Raw genomic sequence first — 11,278 nt, 5'->3', positions numbered from 1 at the left:
GTCGATGCTTTGCGCTTGAACCATGGCGATCAATTGCCACCTAATGTGGTCGATTTTAGATCCTACATGGTTCCTTAGGTCGATGCTCTGCACTCAAAGCTCAACGACCAATTGCCATCCAGCATGGTCGATTTCAGATCCCACTTGGTTCCTTAGGGATGCTTTGCACTTGAACCCACACCTCTCATATGTATTCTAGTCCCTCATTGCCACACACACCTCTCCTAAGTCTTTTAGTCTCTTATCGCCACCTAGTGTGGTTGATTTTAGATACTACTTGTTTCCTTAGGTCGATACTCCATGCTTGAACCTTGGTAACCAATCGCCACCAAGCACGATCAATTTCAGATCCTGCCTAGTTCCTTAGGTTGATGCTCCACAGTTGAACCTCAGTAGTGAAGGGCAAGTGACCTAGTCCCCCCTCACCACCCAGTGCAGCCAATTTTAGATCCTGCCTGGTTCCCTAGGTCGATCTTTGCAATCAAACCTTGACTACCCAATGCTATCGATTTCAGATCCCGCTATGTTCCTTAGGTCGATGCTCCACTCTTGAACCTCAACTACTGATGGCCATCTAGTGCAGTCGATCTCAGATCCCACTTGGCTCATTAGGTCTATATTCCGTGCTTGAACCTCAGAAACCAAGAGGGGAACACCTCTCCCAAGTGTCTTAATTCCCCCTCGCCACCTAATGCAATTGATTTCAAATCCCACCTGGTTCCTCAGACCACTTCCTCATAAAGGCGAGTGAGAGCAATGGACATGCCACGACAAAGTGGACCTCGATAAACTCGCAATTACACAATAAAAGAATGCCAAAAGTCATGCTTATTAGGTATTTGGGCGTACAAAGTACAGAGCTTGTAGTGTTGGGCCATAAAAAAGGAATAGAAAAGAAAATATAGAAGAAGAACAAAGATCACTCTAAATAATCACAGGTGGGAAGGAAAGACGCCAGGCACCGAGTCACTCCCCAAAGAATCGAGAGAGTTGTGATCCTCCCGAGTAGGCATGAACTGGGCCAAGTCTAAGGTCCTAGGAGCATCATTGAGGTTCACCTCCAGATGCCCTTTACACTCTCTAGCCCTCAAGAATGCCTACGGCTCTAAACCTGATCATGGAGTCCTTTGGCTGCTGTAAGCTGGGATGTGGCCTTAGTAAGTTTCTCACAGTCCGCGGTGAGCTTAACCTCCAGCTTCTTAATCCGCTCCTCAAGGGACATCGACTCCTCCTTGAGCTACAGATGGGATGCTGAAAACTTGACATACAAGTCCTCAGCCTTCTCTTAATCCTTTTTGGAGTACCGCATTCTGTACTGATAGCACATCTCTCTTGGATTGGAGTTCATGAAGGTTTGTCCAAGTCACGATGGACATCTGCAGCTTATACTGGTGTGGCAACATAATCCAAACAATGTTGTTAAGCCTTTCTTGCCTCTTTCTCCAGGCGGAGTGCCCGCATCTATTCCTGACTTGTCTCTCTTGTAGCAGCTTTGACAGCAGCCTCAAGGCCAGATACCTCCTACCTCAGCACCTCCTTGCCCACACGGAGATCAAATCCCTCTTTGCAAAGGTCCTTAATGATCCACCACAGGTGCCCGTTCTCGACCTCAATCTCCCTACAATCTCGATTTCTCCTATCCCAGGGTCACAAGCTGTCGCCCCTCCTGATCGCGAGGAAGGACCGTCATCCGCAAAGTTGGGAGGGTACTTCCTCACAGTCGAGAGGGGTGACAACCTGCAACCCTAAGACAGATCCAAGGTTAGGACTCAACCTAGTGGACTACTGAGGCCAACACTAGGCCCAATAAATTTGGACATAAAGCCCATGGAAAAGACCACATCTAGGCCCACAACAAAGGCTTGTTCATATGACCCAATAAAAGCCCAACACTTGAAGCCCAAGTCTTTTATTTTATTTCACTCTTCCAAATGGAACCCACACACCAGACCATTTGTTTCCATCTTACCCAAGCCCTAACCACACACTCCTAGGGTTCCCTTTCAATCTTGGTAAAGTTTTTAACTTGAGTTAAGATCACTATTCATCTCACCCATGAATAGTAACTCAAGCATCATGACTTGCATAGTTTTCTAGAAACTCTTTTCTTCATACTTTTAAATCTGAAATTATTGTCTTTTACACTTGTTTTTCATCACTCTTAGACAATTGTTGAAGTTTAGAACTAAACCCCCACCATGTCACTTGAATCAAAGGCATTTCAATCCAACTAAACCCACCAATTGGCACACTTGAAGCAAATTGAGTGACCCTTCATTAAACCACCCAAAACCAACTCTTCTTCAACCAGTTTCCAAGAGGATTTCCACCCCTTTAATCCTCATGATGTCACCTCAGAATTAGAGCTAGCAAGTGTACAAAACAGTTCCAAGAAACAAAGGCAAAACACCAACTATTCACCTAGGAACTTGAGGTCTTGACTAAACCAATTGCACCTCCATCTTCAAGGATTTTTTGCACTTAATTGTCCCACCTACACATGCCACCACCTCTTCCATTTAGTCCCAAGGAAGTGCTTCAAAGCACTCAAATGCATGTTTGTCCAAATATCCCCCTAAGGCAGCAAAACTGATTGGCAATTAGAGAGGCATACTTGAACCTCTCGGCTGAAATCCATCACCAATTCATCTCTTTCATTTTCTAGTCCAACATGATCACATGTTAGCCACTTGTACCTTTTTCCATCACCTAGATAAGCTACCAAATGGAGGTTATCATGCCCTCAAAACAAGTAAAAAATATGGGACAAAAGATGATACAAAATATGGGCAACTTTGGAGGTCAAAACCGTTGGCCATCACTTGCATTTTCTTTGTGTTTTTATTTCAAATTTTGGAACTACTCAGCCTTGCACCTATGGCCTTCCTCTAGCTCCTTTCCATGAAGAAATCAAGTTTCCTAGATTAGTATTCAACTGACCAAAGTGATGACACAACTGAATTATGCACTCAACACTTCACTGCACACCTCCACCAATCACCTCCCACACCCTTGAGCCAAACCAAATGCCCCTTTACCCCTTACCCCTCCATGGAGTCCTATAAATACCCCCCTTCACCCTTCAAGTTTTCACACAACTTCCTCTAGCCTTCCTCTAGTGTTTTTGAGAGCAAATTAATCAAAATGAGAGAAAAGGTTGAAACCAAGTAGCTTGAGTGAAGTTCTTAAAATGAGTTGATTTTTTAGAGTTCAAGGGTCACGACTTTTGTAAGTAATCTTGTTTTATCTCTTTTCGATGCTATATTGAAAAGTTAGGGTTTGAATTATAGCATGAGAATGAGGATTTGATTGAGTTATAAAAGGTTTTACTCAAAGTGGTGCATTTAAGCCAGATTTGAAATTTGGCATGTATATATTGTTTTGATATGTAATTTTAGTCATGACAGATTTTGATAGGTTACCTTAAGTGTAGTTAGCATCTTGATATTTGATTTAAGGTTTAAATTTGAGGAAAAAAACATGTCATGATAGGTTTATAAGCTAATATCTGTGTTGATCATCTAAGCATTTGGTTTGCACTTGTATGAGAGTGATCTTGGCATATAATGATTTATTTTCCCAAAGATGGTGTTTTGGACCTTTAGAAACCAGTTATAATCATGTTAGGGATTAATAAAATACATGATTCATTTAGGTTTTAAAACTTGCATTGACAAAGAGAAGCTAGAAACATCATGCATACACACGATTTGAAGGTTTTTGATGATTTGGTGTTATTCAATGCATAAGTGTTGGGATGAACACGTATGGCATGAATTTAAGTTATAAACATGTTCCAAGATCAGATTTATGAATGTGTAATTGATGGAATTTGATTAGACATGTTTATATAGAAGCTATAGGCTCAAATCACAAAAAATGGTAACCCAAAATGCATAACACGGGGTTGGGTAAAAATGTTATAGTAGTTGTTTGAATCTTGAAATTCTAAGGTCATATATGGATTTAGAACATGGAGAATATGATGTTGTGAACTTTGGTGAAAATTGAGGCTGATTGAGCTGAAATATTGCATGTTTTAGCTATTTAAAACCAATGTATTTTAAATTCTTCGTGACACTATTATTGGTTTTAGATGGAAAAATGATTTTTAAGCATAAATACGAGTTGTGATTTTTAATTGATTGATATCATGTTTATGCTTAATTTTATAACTATAATTTAATGGGACAATATTTTCTCACATATATAGTCTATTTTTGATAATCTATTTTTCTTTTAATTTGTATTTGAGTGCTATTTTTATCTCTTATTTTCAGTTCAAATAAAATTTACATGAAGAAAGCGGTGTACTTCAACAGCTAAAAAAAAAAAGACGAAGATTTTTGGTGGAGTATGAACATAAGGCTTGAGGCTGCAACTTCTTGTTATTTAGCTTGACTTCTATGTTGATAAGAGGTGAAAATTGAAAGCTACATTTCGGTACTGTAAACGTGGTAAGCAGATCAATCAAATATTTGGAAGCTCTCATGTCGGTTGGTGCAATTAAAGTGGATGGAATTAGAGTGAGGATTGTTGTGCTTGATTTGTGGAAAGAGACACTTTAGAAAGTTGGTGGTTATTGTTTATGAGAAGTCAGCTGCAATTGGGATTGGAGGAAGACCGACTAGAGGCAGCTATATATATATATATATATGTTGCTGAACAGTGCAGTAGGTACAAGAAAAAAGGAAGTGCCATGCTTGAGTTTTCAACAAGTGTGAATTTAAAATTATTTTTTTTGGTAGGTGAGTAGAAATTGAAGTGCATGTCGTGCCGTGCATTACTTGGATTGGAGAGAGTTGTACACTGAATATAAGAGCCGTGCTTGACTTGTAGAGAGGGAGACGTGCAGAAAAAAAAAGGGAGTGCCGTGCTTAAATTGCATTAAGGGAGTTATAATCTTCACGTGGGAGTCTATAAAAGGTGACAATTGGTGGTGATTGAAGGGGGAATGAATTGTGAGGGAGTTTGGACCGACTAGAAGCAGATATATATATATATTGCTGGACGAAAAGAGAGGAGAAAAGAAAAGCAATCGGTTGGAGAGGTGTAGAGTGAGAGGGTGAGTAATGAGTGAGTCGGTCATGGGAAATTATGTTGGCTGAGATAGGAATTTACGTGGGCTCTCATTAAAGAAAAGAAGGTGAGATGAAAGAAAGGAATTGGCTGGAATAATTTGATTGGCTGAGATTTATCTTGGTTGATGGTAGAAGGAAGGAATCGGTTGGAGAGAGGGAGAGTGAGACGTGGAAGGCTGGGATTAATTTTCCAAAGAAGGACATAGAGATGTACGTGGTTGGAATTGAGAGAAAGAAGGAAGGGAGTGAGGAGAGTATGTGCTTGATTGATTAAAGAAAGGAGGTCGGCTGGGATTAATGTACGTGGAAGGGAATTACTCGGTGGAGCTTATTTTTCTGCAGTTCATTTTCTTTTTGTTCAGAAAAGGAAGGGAGTGAGTTTATTCTCTTGGAAGAATCGGTGCATGAGCTGGATTATTGAAAAGGGAAGAGCAACTCGGTTTCTTAGTGGAAGTGTCAGTTATTGTTATTGGTTGGAATGAATTTGTTGTGTTGTGAAGAGAAAGAGAGGGAGTCTTTCGGACTTTACTTTTTTTCTAATTTTTTTACTTGCCTATAGTTATTTCTTGGTATTTCTTATGTTTTATTTTAGTTTTCTAATGAAGAATATTTATGTGATTTCTATAATACTTGTAATACATATGTTTGGCTAAATTTCCATACTAAGGTTAGAGGTGAAGTTTAATGATTTAAATATTGTTTTCGGATCCATGTAAAATTTATTCTACGAGCTTGATCGATTGAAAGATTTTATTATTGGATATTTTGATTACCTATATACTTGTCTTGATTCATTGTGATTTCCGAATACAGTGAATGCTTGAGGAATCCCTGTGGTATTCAAATAGATTTGTAAATGTTTTAATCATCAATTGTTCACGCTCAATCATAAGCGACTATTTTTCTTGATCTTAAATGTTAAATCTTCCAATTAAACAGAATCATTATTCTAGTTTAATTGAAGTAAATCGATCAGAAACAATATCATAAATTATTAAACGGATCCTCGAAACCTTAGTCTTTTTCCCTATCAATTTATTTTATCATTTTAGTTTGATTCAGTTATTTTATCAATCTTCATTTGATTGCACGTTTCTTTTAGTAATTTCATTTCATTGTCTGAATTTATTTTCTTTATCACAAAAGTCAATCCCTGTGGATTCGATCCTGTAAGATACTACAACACCTGTATACTTGCAGGTGTTGTAGTATCTTACAAGATCGAATCCACAGGGATTGACTTTTGTGATAAAGAAAATATTTTATCAAGGTTTGGAACACCTCGAGCCATTATCAGTGATGGAGGTAAACATTTTTGTAATAAGCCTTTCGAGGCCTTAATGCGAAAATATGGTATTACTCATAAGGTTGCTACCCCTTATCATCCACAAACAAGTGGCCAAGTTGAGGTATCTAATCGGGAGATCAAAAAATTTTTAGAAAAGACGGTTAACCCAAGCCGCAAAGATTGGTCTTTACGACTAACCGACGCACTTTGGGCATACCGTACTGCTTTTAAAACCCCGATTGGTATGTCCCCATATTGACTCATTTTTGGAAAGGCATGCCACTTACCTGTGGAATTGGAACACAAAGCTTATTGGGCAATCAAGCAATTTAATTTTGATGTGTATAAAGCTTGCTCTCTTCGTAAGTTTCAGCTTAATGAGTTAGAGGAAATCAGGAATGAAGCTTACGAAAATTCTCGCATTGCCAAGGAGAGAATGAAAATTTTTCATGACAAAAATATTTTTCAAAAATCTTTTGAGCCTTCCCAAAAAGTTTTGTTGTATAATTCAAGGCTCCATTTATTTCCTGGCAAGTTTCGATCCCGATGGATCGGCCCCTTTGTTGTAAAAACTGTTTATCCTTTTTGGGCCATTGAGATGGAAAATCCAGAGAATGGTAATGTTTTTAAAGTTAATGGACAAAGGTTGAAACCATTTTTAGATGATTTTACTCCAGAGGTTGAGTCCACTACTCTGGAGGATCCTACTTATCAGAATTAATTTCTAATTTCTCATTGTATATACCGTATTTGTTTGTTTTGTTTTTCTTTCTTTTGCTTTTTGTGTTTTTAACTTTGACAGAAATCTACTCCTTATGTGCGTTCGAATATCTCAGGTGAACTCTTTCCTCTCTGTTTAATCATTTTCGTCTCAATATATGTTCTATAGTGTTTATCTTGCTTCAATTCATACCTGTATAGCATACATCATCGAACATTCAATTGCTGAACATTGAGGACAATGTCACATTTAGTTGGGGGGAGGGTTTTCTGTTTAAAAATTTATTAGTACCAAAAAAAAAAAAAAATTGTGAGGTGCATTGAAACATAAATGATTAACACACTTCTGGCATTTTTGTGAAATTTGAGTATCTTGGTGGAGTAGTTGAGTGGAATTATTTTGTAAAGATTTATTTTCAACCTTAAGCATAGAATATGACTTATGATGCATCATATTTTGTTGAGGAGTGACTTGAAACACCGAGATGCGATATTTACAAAAATGAGAATTAGTTTGATTTGTATAGAATGAAGGGTAAGTTTTGAAAGAACATTTTGCACATGCTTACACTTGTAGTGTTCCTCATTAATGTTCATTGATTTAAAACAGGATAAGTAAACTGCAGGACTACTGAGCCTTATAAAAAAAAAATCATGTAATTTTTCCTGAATAAAGGGCTAGAAACAGTTACCCAAAACTTTGGGGGTTGAATGTTCAACCTTTAAACAGAGTTGGCGTGAAAACTACTAGTCCCTTAGGCTTCGAGGTAGTTAGAATCAATAACGATTAATCTTAAGGTTGAAAAATCCTATAATAAATCATGTTTATTAGTGAGGAACATACAGAAGTTTAGCCACATACACATATCTGAGTTCTAAGACATTTGCCCCAATTCTATGCGAACAATTGTTGAGACTTTCCTTGTGGATACAACTCCTGGTGTTGAGTAGTCACAAATCAATTTTTTGTGAGAATTCAGAATTATGTTTGATTGTTTTTGTTTGAATTTCGAGCTTTATGTAATGTTCATCTCAATTAATTTTCACTATTTTGTTCAAGGATTAGCAAAAAGCAACGGAACCAAGGGTTTTCTGTTGAAAAATTTATTAGTACCAAAAAAAAAAAAATTTGTGAGGTGCATAGAAACATAAATGATTAACACACACTTCTGGCATTTTTGTGAAATTTGAGTATCTTGGTGGAGTAGTTGAGTGGAATTATTTTGTAAAGATTTATTTTCAACCTTAAGCATAGAATATGACTTATGATGCATCATATTTTGTTGAGGAGTGACTTGAAACACCGGGATGCGATATTTACAAAAATGAGAATTAGTTTGATTTGTATAGAATGAAGGGCAAGTTGTGAAAGAACATTTTGCACATGTGTAGTGTTCCTCATTAATGTTCATTGATTTAAAACAGGAGAAGTAAACTGCAGGACTACCGAGCCTTATAAAAAAAATCATGTAATTTTTCCTCAATAAAGGGCTAGAAACAGCTACCCAAAACTTTGGGGGTTGAATGTTCAACCTTTAAACAGAGTTGGCGTGAAAACTATTAGTCCCTTAGGCTTTGAGGTAGTTAGAATCAATAATGATTAATCTTAAGGTTGAAAAATCCTATAATAAATCATGTTTATTAGTGAGGAACATACAGAGGTTTAGCCACACACACATATCTGAGTTCTAAGACATTTGCCCTAATTCTATGTGAACAATTGTTGAGATTTTCCTTGTGGATACAACTCCTGGTGTTGAGTAGTCACGAATCAATTTTTTGTGAAAATTCAGAATTATGTTTGATTGTTTTTGTTTGAATTTCGAGCTTTATGTAATGTTCATCTCAATTAATTTTCACTATTTTGCTCAAGGATTAGCAAAAAGCTAGTTGAGGGGTGTGATTAAGCTGAAATATTATGAATTTTTCTCAAAAGGAAAATGAAACATTTTTTCAGTGTTGGGAATGTTTTAAAGAATTGTTGCTAACTTGCCCACATCATGGCTATGAGACTTGGCGCACCATTAGTTTCTTCTATGAAGGTTTAACATCTCAAATGCGTCAATTTGTAGAAATGATGTGTAACGATGATTTTCTAAATAAAGATCCTGATGACGCTTGGGACTATTTTGACCAGTTAGCTGAAAATGCCCAATCTTGGGATAACACAGATCGTTCTGATCGGTCAAATAAGCCCAAACTCGGTGCCATGTCTCAAGAAGGTATGTATGTTCTTAAAGGAAATGATGATGTGAATGCTAGGATAGCAAGTTTGACAAGAAAAGTCGAAGCCATGGAGGTTAGGAAGGTAAATCCTGTTAAGGCCAGTGAAAAAGAAGAAGAAAATTGTGCCATTTGTGAGATTAGTGGACACCTAACTCAGGATTGTCCAACAATCTCTGCTTTTAAAGAGGTGTTGCACGAACAAGCAAATGTCATGAATTCCTATAGGATACCATTTTCTTCTCCTTATTCAGAAACATATAATCCTGGATGGAGAAATCACCCCAATTTTAGTTGGAGGAATGAGTCCAATTCAAATCAAAATCCTCAAGGGCCATCTTCTTCTAGTCCTTATGTGCCTCCACATAAGAAAACCCTTGAGGAAACATTACAGGCTTTTATGCAGGGACAAGCAAATATCAACACTCAAGACAATGCAGGCCATTAATGAGATGAGAAGTTCTATTAGCGACTTGACCTCTGCATTGCATGCTCAAGAGAAGGGTAAGTTTCCTGCTCAACCTCAGCCGAATCCCAAAGGTAAATTTGAGGTAAGAAATTCAAATCCCTCTGATTCAAAATTTGAACATGCCAAGTCCATCACCACTTTACACAGTGGAAAAATAATTGATAAGAGTATTTCAATAACGAAAGTTGATGAGACCAACAGAGGCCAAAATGCAAATAGTGAAAGTTTAAGGACTAAGTGGTAATTTTATAGAATATTGGGGCAGTTTTGTAGATATCATTGTTTGACCCTTTTTTATTATGAACATTTTCCTTAGATATGAAATTCCTAACTTAGAATAACTTTTATTACATCCACACCAATTTCTTAAGATGCCCGAACAATTTATAAGTTAGCTTTTAACTTACTCTTAGATAATTTATTTATGATTCTTGTATAAGCATGACATTCATTTTATAAATGTCATTTTGAGAATGAAACATTATATGATACATCATTGAGCATGTGATTACTTACTTACATGACATGTGAAATTCTCACCATTTTAGCATATTGCACCTATACATGTCATTTTGCATGTAGCTTACAATATATGCACATGTCATGAAATACATTTTCTAAGTATTGCATGAAAATAAATTTTTTCACAACCCCAAAGACTATGATGATTAATTACCCTAGTAAAACTCCTATATCCACTCTGGAGTGAGTAAAAATGGAGTAGTAACCCCTGGGTTGACAAAGAACCGTCAACGGGTTTCGAATGGATTATTTATAAAGAATGTTAAGGCGAAGTCATTTATGGCATCTAATGCTGGTGGGTGCATACATTATGATGTTATGTTATGATGATGGTATGTTAGGATGAAATGTTATCATACCAATGCATTGGGTAACGAGTTTGCAGACAAAGTAGTTACAACATGAGTTCTACTACAGTCACTAGTAGGTACTCATAGTGCATATTAGGGAGCTATGACAATACCTAACGTTATGTTATTGTTAATGATGGCTTTAATAGTGATGAAATGTTATGTTTTTGAAAAGATGAACGAAAAATATTCTCTGTAAGAAAATGTGCATTTATTTTTTATTTTTTGAAAAATGCTGAGGAATCTCAATGGGAGATAAATACGAATTTGTCTACATATCTAGCATGATTCTCATGTTTATCATATATCACGCATATCTTATCTCTGTGCAAGTTGGTTGTTTAACTTACTGAGATTTCAAAAAATCTCATTGTGGCAGTCCCACTACCATTACCCACGGAATGGTAAAAGTTGGGTTAGGACTAGCATACAATGAGTATGAGCCCGATCCTAAGAAGTGGCTGGACTTGATTTTAATATTTATAGTAATGGCTCTATACACCATAGAGCGTATGAGAGAGTTGATATGACTATGTAGTATCTGTATTAGGGAGATTATATCTCTCACTTTATGTTAAACCTATATGGACCTTTTAAGTGAGGAAGTATCTATTTATGATTTTTT

Source organism: Carya illinoinensis, chromosome 1, assembly GCF_018687715.1.
Source record: "Carya illinoinensis cultivar Pawnee chromosome 1, C.illinoinensisPawnee_v1, whole genome shotgun sequence".
Classification (NCBI taxonomy): Eukaryota; Viridiplantae; Streptophyta; class Magnoliopsida; order Fagales; family Juglandaceae; genus Carya; species Carya illinoinensis.
This window is presented reverse-complemented; position numbering follows the sequence as displayed.